The sequence below is a fragment of the Emydura macquarii genome, unplaced genomic scaffold, assembly GCF_026122565.2.
Source record: "Emydura macquarii macquarii isolate MOO-44397 ecotype Brisbane River unplaced genomic scaffold, CSIRO-AGI_Emac_v2 contig_2205, whole genome shotgun sequence".
Taxonomy (NCBI): Eukaryota; Metazoa; Chordata; order Testudines; family Chelidae; genus Emydura; species Emydura macquarii.
Genome location: NW_027132342.1, coordinates 19,607,714 through 19,622,581, shown reverse-complemented (window position 1 = coordinate 19,622,581; position 14,868 = coordinate 19,607,714). Strand labels below are relative to the sequence as shown.

Genomic DNA, 14,868 nt, shown 5'->3' with positions numbered 1-14,868 from the left:
AAAACATCCAATCTTAATTTTAAAAACTGCCAGTGATGGAGAATCCACCATGAACCTGGGTAAAGAGTTCCAATGGTTAATTACTATCAATTATTGCCAGTCTGAATTTGTCTTGTCTTCAACTTCCAGCCACTGGATTGTGTTATAGCTTTTTCTGCTAGATCAAAGAGCCCGTTGTTAAATAACTGTTCCCCATGTTCTCCATCCTTAGAGGTTTTTAAGGTGCTGCTTGACAAAGCCCGGGCTGGGGTGATTTAGTTGGGGTTGGTCCTGCTTTGAGCAGGGGGTTGGACTAGATGACCTCCTAAAGTCCCTTCGAACTTTAATCTTCTATGATTCTATGTAGGTACTTAAAGACTGTAATCAAGTCACCCCATAACCTTTTCTTTATTAAGCTAAATAACTGATCTCCTTAGGTCTGTCTCTATAGGGCATTTTCTCATCCTTTAATCATTCTTGTGGCTCTTCTCTGAATCCTCTTGGATTTATCAACATCCCTTTTGAATTGTGAACACCAGAACTACACACACTATTGTAGAAGCAGTTGCACCAGTGCCAAATACAGAGGTGAAAACCTCTACTCCTACTTAAGATTCCCCTGTTTATGCATCAAAGAATTTTTTACAGTAGCCCTTTTAGTCACAGTGTCGCATTGGGAGTGCATGTTCAGCTAACTATCCACTACGACCCCCCCAGTTCTTTTTCAGTTACTGCTTCCCTCATTAGTCCCCCATTCTGTAACTATGGCCTACATCCTTTGTTCCTACATATTTACATTTAGCTTTATTGAAATACATTGTTTGCTTCCATCCAGTTTGCCAAACAATCCAGATCACTCTGAATCTGTCTTCATTATTTATTACTCCCCCAATTTTTGTGTCATCTACAAACTGTATCAGTGATGGTTTTGTTTTCTTCCAAATCACTGATGCAAATGTTAAATAGCGTAGGGCCAAGAACCAATCCTTGCAGGACTCCATTAGAAACAGATCTGCTTGAAGATGATTTTCCCATTTGCAATTACATTTAGAGACCTATCAGCCAGTTTTAATCCATTTAGTGCGTGTTACGTTAACTTTATCATTCTAGTTTTTTAATCAAAACTTTGTGGTACCAAGTTAAACACCTTACAGACGTTTAAGTATGTTATGCCAATACTGTTACGTTTGTCAACCACACTTGTAATCTCATCTAAAAAAGATATCAAATTAGTTTGACAGGATCTATTTTTCTGTAAATCCTTATTGATTGGCATTAATTATATTACTCTTCAACTCTTCATTAATAGAATCCCATATCATCTACTCCATTATCATGTCTGGGATAGATGTCAGAGTGACAGGCCTATAATTACCGTGGTCGTCCTGTTTGCCCATTATAAATATTGACACATGAGCTTTTTTCCATTCTTCTGGAATTTTCTGGTGTTCCAAGATTTATTGAATATCATCAACAGTCCAGTGAACTCCCGAGCCAGCTCTTTTAAAACTCTTGGATGCAAGTTATCTGGATCTGCTGATTTTAAATATGTCTGACTTTAGTAGCTGCTGTTTAACATCTGTCTGAGATACTGGTAGAATGGAAAGAATGTTACCACCTAATGATGAAACATCATCTGTTTTTTTCCAAATACAGAATAGAAATACTTATTGAATACTTCTGCCTTTTCTGTATTAATAATAATAATTCTACTGTTCTCATCTAGCAATGGACCAATACCATTGTCAGGATTCTTTGTTCCTAATATACTTAAAAACTCCTTATTGTCCATAACTCTGCTGACTGTAGATTTCTCCGTGTGTTCCTTTGCTTCCCTTAGCAATTTTCTACAGTTCCTAATTTCTGATTTATATTCATTACTATTAACTTCCTCTTTCTTCCATTTTTGTTATGGGTTTTTTTTATAGCTGCCTTCCTTATCCTCTAAACCAGGTCAGATTTTTAATCAGCATGGGCTTCTTCCTCAGTTGTGGCTCTTTGGGCATCTAATAAATTTCCAATTATTCACATTTTTCTGAGTCTGTTCTTCCTCCCAGCTGGTTTGGCTCATAATTGTTTTCAACTTTGTGAAATTGGCCCTTTTTAAATCACCAAGTGGCGTGCATGTGTGTGTACATTACTGTTTAGGACTTTATTCTGTTTGCACAATATAAATGTGATCAAGTCATGATCATTAGTACCTAAACTGCCATTAATTTTTAGTTTTGTGATCAGTTCCTCTTTATCTGTCAACATGAGGTCTAATATAGAATTCCCCCATGTTGGTTGCAACACTTTTTGAGTTAGTAAATTGTCATCTAGAATATTTAGAAATTCCAAGGTTGTCTTAATACCAGCAGCATGAGACCTTTTCCAGCATGTCACTCAAATTGAAGTTCCTCGTGATCATGTAGTTTTTTTCCTTACATATTTATAGGTAGGTGCACAAAGTAGTGGCCATTCTGTTCCCTAGCGTGACTTGGTGGTATGTAGCAGGCGCCAATATTAAAGCCCTATTTGTGCTTTATCTGTTAGGATGCTGAACCATAGACATTCAAGGTCATTTTCTTGTGAGTTATCAGTGATTTGGAAACCGGTAATGCCCATTTTGATATAGAGTGCCAGTCCCCCTCCCCTTTTGCTCTCTGTCATTCCTAAATAGATTATAACAGTTAATTTTTTCCCCCAACATTTCCAATTGTGTGACTCATTCCACCAGGGTTCAGTAATATCAGCTATATTGAATTTATGCTCCTAAATGAGCAATTCTAATTCCTTTTGTTTGTTACTCAGACTAAACTATTGCTTTATAGACAATTAAAGAATTTATTTTCTTCATGTCCTTTGGATCCTTGATTAACTTGGATGTCAGCATCTTGATTCTTTGCTAAATCAGTGCTCATGTCTTTCCTCTCTTTATTCTCTTTTTGTTATTAGTTTAACATCTGCCTGACTCTTTCAGTGAGTCTGTCTCCAAGGAGATTGGTTCTCCTTATATTGAGGTGGAGACCATTCAAACTGTACAGTCCCCTTTCACCACAAAAGGTGGACCAATGTTCCACAAAACAAAAACCCTCCAACCTACATCCCTTAGGTAGCTACTAGTTAACTTCCAGAATTTTTTGTCTTTTGTCTTCCTTCACTCATGGGAAGGAAGGATCATAGAGGAGATTGCTTGGTCATTCTTCAGCATGCTTCCAAGTTCCCTGAAGTAATATTTTGTCTGTGAGATATCCTTCAGTGCCATGTCATTAGTGCCGATATGAACCATCACCAGTGGATTCTTGCCTGTTGACTTCAGAAACTTATCCAATCTTGCCTCCAGGAAGTCTGCAGCATGTCAATTTTAGGAAAAACAGGTTACAGGGTCCTCTGGTTGTAGATAATGATATGTATTGCTTTCAGTACTAGGAGTGGGAGGTTGACACCTGCAAAGAACTGGAATGTCAATAGTACAGTGCAGGCCTTCTTCCTACTATCACTATTCTCACAACCTTTTTCATATCTCATTCCCTTTAGGTCCTGGCTTTTGCAGAGACCTGGATCCTTTTGACTGATACAGCCTCTGCAGCTGCTGCCTTTATATGGAGGCCTCTCCTTTTCTCAGACCATGTCTAATGCTGTGGGGACTATACCAGAATAGCTGCAGTTCCATGCCTATGCCAGTATAACCCTATATTGTAAACACAGCCCACACCTATGGAAGGGGTTTTTAGTCAGTGTAGGAACACTGTCTTCTTGAGTGATGGTATCTAGGTCGACAGAAACATTCTTCCTTCTATCTAGCTGCATCTGTGCTGGAGGGTTGGTTGGCATAGCTACGTTGCTCAGGGGTGGGATTTTCCGTACCTCTGAGTGCCATAGCTATGTTGACCTTAATTTTAGGTTTAGACCAGGCCTCATTCCTTTGATCCTGCATCAAACCATGTAGAGAGGGCTAGGAGGGTTGAGCTGCTCTGCCATTCTTGCTGTGTCCAGCTCCACCCTGCTCCTTCCCATTCTTTTTACTCTTTTCAGTAGTACTACATCTGACTCTCATTTCCTTTTCCCTCCATGTTGCTGTTTTCTGCAGTCTACCCAACTTTTCCCCAGTCAGCCTTCCTCTCTGATTTCAACTCTTGGCTGTCTCTCTCTCATCCACTTTTTCAGTCTCCTACTGGGTGACTCCTACTTCCATATTTAGACTATCCAACCTATTTCCTTGCCCTCACTACTTTTTCATTCAGCCTGCAGCCCTGGTTCAACTCTCCCACTCATCAAAAGGATTGTTCACTGGACGCGGTCTTGCCAAGTACTGTATGTGTGCGCTGTCTTTCTCTTTATTGCTGAATTCCCCCTTCCTGACGATCACCTGATCTTTCAGCATTGCCCGAGTGCTCCATCCACATCCCTTGTCACTTGGCTTTTCTGTGACTTCTAGTCCATTAGCATTGATGACCTCTCATCTACTTTCAGCCATCTCCTCCCTACCCTCTCTTCCAGGGATATTGTGGGCAATTGATTATGCTTCATTCTCCCCTGCTCTTACCTCTTTTGCTTGCTCTCCCATTGTAAGGTCCACCCTGCCATCTCCCAGCATCCACTGGGTTCTGTTCCTGCTCACATTGCGATGGATGTCTGAGAAATCCCATGACTAGGCTGTCTTCCTCCACTACACGTTCATTTTCTGCTTCAGTTTTGCCATCTTCACTGTAAACAACTCTACTTCTCCACCTTAATTGAATCCCACACGTGCAATCCCAGCCACCTTTTTGACACCTATGTCTTGCTCTTCAAACCCTCCCCATCTCCTGCCTTCCCTTATTTCTCTGCATGGGATCTGTATATATATTTGTATTTTGTCAATGTGACTTTCCTCCTCTCAGCTGCCTTCCCTTCCCTGCCTACAATTCTCTCTCCCTTCTCCTTTGTCACAGACCCAGAAGTTTCTCATCTGTTCTCCTCCTTGAACCCTTCCATGTGCCCCAGTGATCCCTTCCTATCCCATCTCCTGGTTCATGCTTCTCCCTTAATCTTCCATTTTAACATCTGATCTCTGGGTCTTCTCCTTCACAATATAAGCATGCTTTAGTCTCCCCCATCTTAAAAAAAAACACCCTTCATCCCACTTGCCTCTCCAACTACCTCCCCATAATCTCTAAGCCTACCGAACATGCTGCCCTACAGTTGCTATCTGGAGTTTCTTTTCTCCAATTCTGTCCTAGACTCTTTCCAACTGGGTTTCTTCCCCTTGCACTCCACTGAAACTGCTCTTGCAAAAGTTTCTAATGACCTCTTCCTAGCCAAAGCTCAGAACTAGTACTCTGTTGTCAGTCTCCTTGACCTATCAGATGACTTTGATATCATCTACCATGCTTTTTCCTGAAATCTTATTCTCCCTTGGGTTCCGTGATTCTGTCCTCTTCTGGTTCTCCTCCTGCTTCTCTAATTGCTCCTTCAGTGTGACCTTCAGAAGATCCTTTTCATCCCCATTCCAACTTTGTGGGGTCGGTCACCACAGGGCCTGTTGTTGGTTCCCTTCTCTTCTTCCTCTAAATTTTATCTCTGGGTAATCTAATGCACAAACACAAATGCAACTACCATCATTATGCTGATGACTCACAGAACTACTCCAGTCTCCTTCTGTCCAGACTAAAATCTTGTCCTGTCGGGCATCTCCTCATGGATGTCTAGCCATCAGTTCAAGCTCAATGTAGCTAAGACAGAGCTCCTAATTCCCTGCTATCTCCGTTCTCCATCACTGTGGACAACATCATCTGTGCCTCAGGCCTGCAACTAGAATGTGATCTTCAACTCTCTATAGGTCCTCACACTCAAGCTATGTCTAAATCTTGCTGATTTCATCTGCATAACATCTCTAAGATTTTACCTTTCCTATTCACAGCTAAATCTCTTATCCAGGCTTTTCTTATCTCATGTCTTGACTACTGCAGCATCATTTTTTTCTGGATCTGACAAATGCTTTCTTGCTCCATAGATATGCATTCAGAATGCTTTTTCTAGCCCATCACTTTGCATCCCTCCATTGGTTCCCACTTCTCTTTCACATCAAACATAAGATGCTCACTTCCAAGGCTTCCTTTTCACAATCTATTCCCATATTACTCATCATCCCTCATTCACAATCAAAAGGTCAACTCCTGCATGAGATTGGCCAATGATTCCAGTCTCCAGTGCCCATTTGTTAAGCGCTTGTTTGAAAACTTATCTTTGTGCTTTCTTCCATGCTGCCCCTCGTGCTTAGGAGTTGCTCCCTGTCAAGCATCTGCACAGTTGCCTCATTATCCTCCTGGGAACCCTCCTCTAAGCTCTATTTTGCCATGATGCCTACAAAAAACTTGACAATGTTTGGGCTGCTGATGTGCTAATACTGCTGCCTGTCATGCTGACCAATATTGTCTCATTGTTTCCATGCAGAGTTATAGAGTTAAAGGGCAGAAGGGACGACTAGATTGTCTGGTCCAGTGATACTCAGACCTCGGTGGTTCAGGAGCCAAATTTGTGATCAACATTACAGTAGTGTGATAGGAGACTAGATTTTGTGCCACACACAGAATAGGAGGGACCGAGGTGAACCAGTACCTGAGGGAAATCATTAAATGAGAGAGACCCAGATAATCCTGGCAAGCGACCTGCATTCACGTTGCAGTGGAAGGTGAAAAACCCGCATGGACCCTGCCAATCTGACTTGGGGGGAAAATTTCTTCCTGACCCTATGTATGGCGATTAGTTATACCTTGAGCATATGAGCAAGAACCAGCCAGCCAAGCACCTGAGAAAGATAATGCTCAGTGCCACCCAAGAGCCCTGGCCCTTTTTGGACAATATCCTGTCTCCAGTTGTGATCATACCTGATGCTTCAGAGGAAGGAGATTTAAAAAAAAAAAAAAAAAAAAGAACAAAACACAATACTTTGGGGGAAGGGGGAAATTCCTTCTTGACCCTTGCTGATGACCGGCTGAAATCCTGAAGCATGAGCTTTTAGGAACATAAGCCATAAACTGGCATTGAGCCTGTGACACTTGAGCCGGCTCCTACATCACAAGCAACCTTGTCATACAGTTACACTCATAAATTTGTCCATCTTGCTCTCAAAACTAATTACATTGTTTGCCCCCACAATTCCTACTAGGAGGCTGTGCTGGAATCTCATCCCTCTGATGGTTAGGAACCTTCTAATTTCCAGCCTGAATTTGTTCTTGTCCAGTTTATATTCATTTGTTCTTGTACCAACATTGTCCTTTTAGCTTAAATAGATCTTAACCCTTCCTTGTCTGTCTATATCCATCTGTTTCTTGTCATGTTCAGTTTGTAAATTCTATAGAGCAGACGCTGTGGTTTTGTTGTGTTTTGTAAAGTGCCTAGCACAACTTGGGTCCTGGTCCGTGACTAGGTGGTCTAGGTAATGCAAATGATAATAACCCCCTTTCAGTACCATTGCTGCTCCTAGGACAGTTAGTTTTCCTTAGCAGTCTTTTTAACCTGTTGTCCTATTGCAGTAAAATTGTAATGTCAAGCTGTTCCAAGGAATCAGTGCATCATCTCCCATTCAGTATGGAGAGGGTTAAACTCAACATGAAGATTGGAAGGAGAGAATTGAGACGTGTAGGAGCCACAGGGCATCTTCAGGCATTGGAAAGATTCAGTTGAACTAGGCTCTATTTTATCTTGCTGCCTGAGGACAGCCTCCCGGCTCAAACAACCCTTATCTTACTTCCTGTGCCTGGTGTATATATTCTTTCACTCCTCCCTACTCTGCTAGTGCATTTTCTTTCTCACCTCTAACATGCAGTTCATTATTCTTATATTATCAAAGAAGAGTAGCGACAGGTAATAGTAATGGAAGATTCGACTATTAGAAATACAGATAGTTCAGTTTGTGGTGACTGAAGTGCCTGCCAGGTTCGAAGGTTGCAGACCACTTGAGACATCTAGACAGACTTACGTGCAGTGCTGCCAATGGTAGTGGAACATTTCGGTATCGGTGACATAGGGAAAGGTAAGAGAGAGGTTCTGGAGGCCAAATTTAGACTGTTAGGTAAGAGATTAAAGTCCATGATCTTCATGCTACCATTTTCTGAAATGCTTCCTGTTCCACATGCAAGGTCTGTTAGAGAGGTAGAACTGCAGGGTTTAAATGTGTGGATGAGATGGTGTTTGGAGGAGGGATTTAGATTTATTAGGAGCTGGGGAACCTTTTGGGAAATGAGGAACCTATACAGGAAGTATGGGCTTCACCTAAATCAAAACAGAACCAGATGGGTGGTATGTAAAATGAAAAGGATTATAGAGGAGTTCTTAAGATAAGGGCTACGAGAAAGCCTACAGGTGCAGTGGAGCATGTGGTTTGGACGGACAGATGCACATTCTTTAGGGGAGATTTTATTAAAGGGAATACTATATATCCTACTAATAAGTAAAGGAGAGAAGTTGGAAAAGTACACATAGGACCTGAAGAGAAACAGTCAAATGAGAGTCCCATTCAATTACATCACAATAAAGACAGAACTAAATATTGACAAATTGTAATAGATGCTCCTATACAAATGCACGAACTCTAAATATGAAAATGCGTGAACTTGAATACCTGGTATTAAAAAAGGATAGTGATACATACACTAGGCATCACAGAAACTTGGCGCAATGATGATAATCAATGGGACACAGTAATACCAAGGCATAAAATATATAGAAATGACAAAGTAGGTCTTGCTGGTGAGGGAGTGGCATTATATGTGAAAGAAAGCACAGAGTCATAGATAGTAAAAATCTTAAATTAATCAAAAAGTACCATAGAATCTCTATGGCTAGAAATTCCATGCTTGAATAAGAGTATAACAGTAGGAACATACTACTGACCACCTGACCAGGATCATGACTGATTGTGAAATGCTTAGGGAAATTAGAGAGGCTACAAAAACAGAAAACCGAATAATAATGGGAGATTTCAACTATCCCTGTGTTGACTGGGAACATGTCACTTCAGGATGGGGATGCAGAGCTCAAATTTCCAGACACCATTAAGTGCTTCTTGGAGTAGCTAGTCTTGGAGCCCACAATGGGAGAGGCAGTTCTTGATTTAGTCCAACATGGCACACAGGGTCTAGTACAAGAGGTACTGAACCACTCAGTAATAATGACCATAATGTATTTAACATCCTTGCGGGGAGAAAATACCAATGAAACCCACCACAGTACTATTTAACTTCAAAAAGGGAAACTACTTAAAAGTAAGGAGGCTAGTTAAATGGAAATTAGAAGGAACAGTCACAAGAGTGACATGCCTGCAAGCTGTATAAAACTGTATAGAAACTTTCTTAAAACACCCTAATTAGAGGCTCAAACTAAATGTATTTCCCAAATTAAAAAAAAAAGTAAAAGAGCCACAAAAAAGTACCACCATAGCTAAATAGAGTAAACGAGGCTGTTAGAGACAAAAAGACATCTTGTAAAAATTGGAAGTCAGATTACTGATTAAAATGGAAAGAAACACAAACTCTGTCAAGTGTAAAACTATAATTAGGCAGGCCAAAAAAGAATTTGAAGAGCGACCAGCAAGAAACAAAAACTAACTGCAAAATTTTTTTTAAGTACATCAGAAGTAGGAAACCTACCAAACAGTTAGTGGGATCGCTGGATGATTGAGGTGTTAAAGGAGCACTCAAGGAAGATAAGGTTATTGTGGATAAGCTAAATGAATTATTTGCCTCATTTTTCACTTCAGAGATTGTGAGGGAGTTTCTCCCACCTGAGCCATTTGTTTCGGTGACAAAGCTGAGGAACTGTTCTAGACTGAAGTGTCAATAGAGGGAGTTTTGGTATAAATTGATAAATTAAACAGTAATACGTCACTAGGTCCAGGTTATATTCAACCAAGAGTTCTGAAGAAACTCAAATATGAAATTGCAGCTCTATTGACTGTGGTCTGTAACCTCTATTGCTTAAATCAGCCGCTGTACCAGATCAATGGAGCATAGTAATGTTATACTGATTTTTTTTTTTTAAAAGGCTGCAGAACCTGGTAATTACAGGCTAGTAAGCCTAATTTCAGTACCACGCAAATTGATTGAAACTATAGTAAAGAACAGAATTATCAGACACACAGATGAACACTATGTTGGGAATACTCAAACATGGCTTTTTGTAAACAGGAATCCTGCTTTACCAATCTATTAGAATTCTTTGAGGGAGTCAACAACCATGGATAAGAGTGATCCAGTGGATGTAGTGTATTTGGACTTTCAGAACGCCTTTGACAAGGTCCTTCACCAAAGACTCTTAAGTAAACTAGGCAGTCATGGGAGGAGAGAGAAGATCCACTCATGAATCAGTAACTGATTAAAAGATAGGAAACAAAGAGTAGGAATAAATTGTCAATTTTCATAGCAGAGAGAGGTAAATAGTTGAGTTCCCCAAGTATTGAACTATACTGTGAGCAGTGCTTTTCAATACATTCATAAATGATCTGGGAAAAGAGGTAAAGAGTGAGGTGGCAAAGTTTTTTGCAGATATTACAAAATTACTCAAGGTCATTAAGTCCAAAGCAGACCGTGAAGAATTACAAAGGGATCTCTCAAAACTGGGTGACATGACAACAAAACGGCAGATGAAATTCAGTGTTGTTAAATGATAAGTAATGCACATTGGAAAATATAATCCCAACTATCCATACAAAATGATGGGATCTACATTTTCTGTTACCACCCAAGAAAGAGATGTTGGAGTCATTTTGGATACTTTTCTGAAAACATCTGCTCAGTCTGAAGTGGCGGTCAAAAAAGCTAATGGTAAGAACCATTTAGGAAAGGGATGGATAATAAGATAGAAAATATCATAATGCTGCTATTTAAATCCTTGAATACTTGGTAGAGTTCTGGTTGCCCCATCTCAAAAACATTATTAAAATTGGAAAAAGTACAAAGAGGGGCAACAAAAATAATTAGGTGTATGGAACAGCTTTCATATATGGAGAAATTAAAAAGACTAGGACTTTTCAGTTTAGAAAAGAGACAACTAAGGGAGGATATGATAGAGATCTATAAAATCATGAATGGTGTGGAGAAAGTGAATAAGGAAGTGTTACTTATCCCTTTGCATATCAGACGAACCCAGAGTTACCTAGTGAAATTAACAGGCAGCAGATTTAAAAGAAAAGGAAGTACTACTTCACACAAAGCCCTTATGGAACTGGTTGCCAGGGGATGTTGTGAAGGCCAAAAGCATAACTGGCTTCAAAAAATAATTAGGTAAGTTCATGGAGGATAGGTCCATCAATGATGATCAAGGGATGTAATACCCCCATACTCTGCGTGTCTGTAAATCTCCAACTGCCACAAAGTGTAGGAGTGGATGACAGAGGATGGATCACTCAATAACTTGCCCAGTTCTGTTCATTCCCTCTGAAGCATCTGTTGCTGGCCATTGTTAGAAGATAGGATACTGAGCTAGATGGGCCATTGGTCTGACCCAGTATGGCCATTCTTATGAAAAAGCATTGGCAAACCCTCTAACTGTTTTCAAGCAGCAAAGAGGACGATAGATATGAGAGCATGTGCAGGAAATCTGGCTTTCAGAGCTGAACCAATATTTTCCCTGATAGGAATAATTCAGTTACATACAATGCCCTTGTGCCTCTTCCAGAGGCTATCTATGGTTGTGAAGCATCTCACTACCACCTGCCCTTAGCGTGAGGAAGCCTTGTCTCTGTCTTCTGTGGGTCAGCTCCCTGACTCCATGGACAGTACAAGCACTCTTTCATGACACTACGTAGGCTCTGCTGTCCCTCTACAGGTTAGTGATAGGCAGGCTCCAAACCCCAGCTCCCTCTGAGTGTCTCCCTGGAGTGTCCAGAGCCAGTTTCACTGGACACTCTCAGTATTCACAACTTCACTGCTCCCAAAGAAGAAGTGCACCCCAGCTTTACCACTTTTACCTCAGATCACTGCTCTAACACCCAGCACTTAGATATATTTATAATAAAAGCAGGCAAAACTTTGTTTAACAAAGAGAAGAGATTTAGATGGTAGCTAATAGAAGCATTGGAAACAAATGGTTACATATGATATAAAGTCATAACACGCATTCTAAGACCTAGATTTTTTTAACTAGATACTAGAACAAAGCTCGTCCCAAAATCCTTCCTGTGTTCAGCCAGGTCTGCTTGTGATCCTTTTTTCATGAGACAAAAACATGCTGCCAGATTGTCCTCTAGGTAAAGGATACAGTTTGTTTTGAGATGTCAGAAGGTGCAAAGAGACATTCTTTTGATCTTTATTCATATACTGGATGCCTTCCTGCTACGTGTTCCTTCCAGTAGATTTTGCGATCTCTTGTTGATTTCACTCTTGATTAGCTGCTGGCTCCTTGTGCAAATAAACTTCCATTGTGAGATACACAGTGACCAGACAGATAAGCAGAGATCCTAGAAATCTGCTTACCACAGAAAGACGTGGAATTTGTTTTTTTTCAGAGAATCTTTAGTTTTTATATTTTGTGAAAAAATAAAAACAAATACTAACTATTAACTAAATTTTACTGAAAGTCCCAGTGTCACTTATTCAATGTGTGCAACCTCCGCCTCTTGCGGTTGATTTTTGAATGTGCTTTAAATTTACATATCTAAACATACTCCAATAAACTGCTTCCAGTGCATAGAAGTTACTCGATGGCATATAGCGATTTGTGTTTTAAGGCATCTCAAATTTCACTTCGGACTCCAGGCATGAGTAATTAAAGTTATGAAAAGATGCCAAAAACTTTTAAAATCACCCCTAAAGACTGTGTCACTGAGTTTGGCAAGGACAAATTTCACACTGATGGTAATGTGCTGTGCTATACTGTATGCAGCAAAGCTGTAGATTACGTTCAAAAGCAGACAATTGTAGAACATATGGAAAGTGCTAAACATAAACTGAATGAAAAGAAATGAAAATGAGCCTGAAACAGCAGGGCCATTAGCAACAGTAAAGAAATAATGCGTTGTGACTGGATCATTCCAGCATTTTACAACTATAAATATATCAATAAAACATTGTGTGCAACTGATACCTATATATATTTTGGCTAGGGAAACAAAAATTTAGTGTTTCATTTTAATTGTGGAAAAATGTGGATTTTTGTTTTTTAATCACGGAAAACTAGGATCCCTGGAGATAAGTGTCTTCAACCCATGCCTGAACAGAATGTGTTTGAGGCATGTCACCTTCTGGTGACTTATCTTTAAGTTTAATACTTTAAAAACATAATTTCCAGTATAGATACATAACTTAAGTATTATCTACACCTGATGATTAAGATGACCAGTGTGGTGTTGGCTCTCAGTAGAAACCTTACAAGCCACCCTTTGAACTACTGTGCATGTACTTGACCCATTGGATCCCTGTAAATCTCTATGCCCCTCTTTGCCACTTTCTACAAAGAGGTTGAATTTTGTAAAATCAGATGTATCTAAGGCCTTGCATCTGTAGAATAGTTTCTACAGTTTTCTTTTTAAGTTCAAATTAAAACAGTTGTTCCTCTGCCTGACGACCTGTAGAATGCCACTGCAGAAGTAGCCATATGGCCATGGAACCATTTTAAAGCAGTAGCTTCTTACGCACTTGTCCCTCAAGTCTGTTTTCTAGAAACTAAAGGTTTAAATAGCTCATCCCCTCTAACAGTTCCTCTCTTTCACTGAGGAGTAGTCACAGAACTAATCCACTCCTTTTTTTCCCATTGTACAGAAGTTTAAGGTGGGATTTTTCAAAGTGCCTAAGTGATTTGGAAGCACAAGTCTGCATTGACATTCAGTGAGACTTGGGTTCCTTAAGTTGTTTAGGCCCTTCCAAAAATCCCAGGCTTACTCTGCATTGTAAATTGCTTTAAATATAAACATAGAAAGGTAAACATTTTGGTAGTTTTGACTGCCTTCCCTCTGAGTTTTTTATCTGGATCACCTTTGGCATTGCCCATTATGGCAATCCAGCAAAGAATGTGGGCTTTGAGGTGTTTCACTTGCTCTGCTAAATTTACTGCTTCTCATAGGCATAATTGTGTGTCATGCCTAAAGAGATGGACAGCCCACCAAGAGCTACAATGTTTGTCTGTCTCAAAGAAGGCTCAGGATTACTGTGGGGACAGAGAGGCTGTGGGAGCTCATAAGTCAAAGAGGACTCTTCTTAAGAAGGCCTTTCTAACAGCTACACTTCATGGCCTAAACTTTCTTCAATACTGAAGTACTGACTCCATCCTAGGCTGAAACTCTGTGACTTCTGACAAAGGCATTAGTTAAGTAGCAATTCAGATGCCTTCCAAACCCTTGGGAATCTACATATCTTAAATAGAGCCAGGAAAGGCAACTTTTTGTTCTGGCTACTTGGTGGGATCATTTGGTATCAAGGAAGGGCCCTAACAGAGCTTGTGCTGTTAGATCTGGCCAGACCTAAATAACATCATCATAAGATGGGATGACTTGCACTTGTCAGAGGAGGTAAAAATTCATATTGGAATTCTAGAAAGCCAGTTGCCATGAGGTTTTATGCTGCTAGATCAGTGTTTCTCAATTAAATTTGGCCATGGAACCCTTTTGAACTCCATAAATAATTGCGGAACCACCCAAACTCTTAACAGTCTTAAAATGTCAAAATAAGCAAGCATCAGCATTTCTCAATTAAATTTACACTTACATTACACTTACACTCGATACCCTCCGCCGAAAAATCTGGGACATCTTCCCTTTTTTGGTGGCGTAGAAAACAGCTGCTCTCGGCGGCACGGAGAACAGCTGATCGGCGGCGCAGAGAACAGCTGCTCACGGAACCCTGACAGTGTTTCCGCGGAACACCACTTGAGAAACACTGTACTAGATAGAACCAATTTTAAGAGGTTTTCCCCCCAAGGGAGAGCCGTAGC

At 40.3% G+C, this 14,868-nt stretch overlaps 1 protein-coding gene across 4 annotated transcripts in view; it reads left to right on the top strand.

The window, feature by feature from the left end:
* Positions 1–14,868, top strand: part of TCF20 (transcription factor 20) — a 211,086-nt gene that overhangs the window by 135,491 nt on the left and 60,727 nt on the right. The gene's annotated exons all lie outside the window — the stretch shown is intronic.